Below are 1,495 nucleotides of genomic sequence, written 5' to 3'. Positions count from 1 at the left end.
AAATTAAATTAAATTAAATTAAATTAAATTAAATTAAATTAAATTAAATTAAATAAATAAATACATCCTAAATAAAATGCAATATAAAATAAATAAATAAATAAATAATATAACAAAAAAACTCAATAAAAAGGAAAAAAGAAAATAATAGAAAATAATAAAATAAAGATAAAAAACTATGACAAGAGCCCGTCGACTGTCATTTAATAATGTTCAAAATAGCATTAACTTGGTTAGTACAACAAAACAAGGAACATGTGGAAAAAGATGAACTAATCTGACAAATAAAGTCAAAATGTGGAAAAGAAACCAGAAATACATGATTGTAGTGTACTGTTTATATTTTATTATAAAGTTCTATAAAGCAAAATCCATATATACATTATACATTAGCAGAATATTTCCAAACAAACATTTGCCTAAAATTCTCACCGATTCAAAACTCTATCAAAGCACTTACAGACTTCATTAGACAGTAAAGGTGCAGAGAGGCAGTAAATCCTTTAATCAGACATTAAAAAGAGAGACTGATTAGCTACAGGTGACTTAAGTGCCTTTTACGTATTCTTCTGTTGGTCTTCTCCTTGATTGAATTTTAATAGGCAGTCAAAGTTCAGGAAAATGGCGGCATAGTCTGGCTTCGATTAGACATACAGTCAGCACTATATTAACAGTAATGTACAGTAGCCTCACTAAAACTAATGCTTAGTTTCAGCAAAAAATCTCTGTACATACTCTTAAACGCACAATATGTAATTTTCGCAGCTGGAGGGCGCGTCTTCAAAATAAACAAAGAGACAAAGGCGTAGTTTGTTGAGTGTGGAATCATGGGAGTTGTGGTCTTCATCGCCACAGCCGATGCAATCCGATGGGACTCAGGCAGAAATCATGTTCATGGATGAGCTAATGATTTATTAACATAGTAGTATGAAGCAGGGTGAGGCTGAAAGCCGTCGAAGCGAAACAAGGCCGCTGAACGAGCGCGACACACGGCTCGAAAGCAGCGGAGCTTTTATTATGCCACAGTCGACCGCTTCCGCTCCTTCCGGTCGTGCATATGTGGGGTAAAGCGGCGCTGTTTTATCATACTACATACGTTTGAAAGTTCTGTTATAATGCTACTCTGTGCAGTCGTCACCGGTCTATTAAAACACACAACATATTAAAGCGTCTTTGGTGTTTCCATGTTTTCTACAAAACAAAACCGGAAACCGAGGGGTTATGACGTCATTGTCAGGCGACACAATGACACTAGACACGGTCCGTGTCACTAGTTAAAGTTGCTTATTTCTCTGGATTTAAACATTCTTCGAAACATTTGGGATAATGTAACACTGTTCTAGTGGTTTTTGGATATTTTAATAAAAAAATCTTACATATTGTGCCTTTAATCAGCTGTTTAAAAGTGATAGCCTATCTGATTCAGTGATCAACGAATCTTTTGAATCGGCTCATTTCGACCATGAATCATTGAAGTCGCAAATCGATCATACCT

Source organism: Sinocyclocheilus grahami, unplaced genomic scaffold (genome assembly GCF_001515645.1).
Source record: "Sinocyclocheilus grahami isolate Dianchi unplaced genomic scaffold, SAMN03320097.WGS_v1.1 scaffold347.1, whole genome shotgun sequence".
Lineage (NCBI taxonomy): Eukaryota > Metazoa > Chordata > Actinopteri > Cypriniformes > Cyprinidae > Sinocyclocheilus > Sinocyclocheilus grahami.
This window is presented reverse-complemented; position numbering follows the sequence as displayed.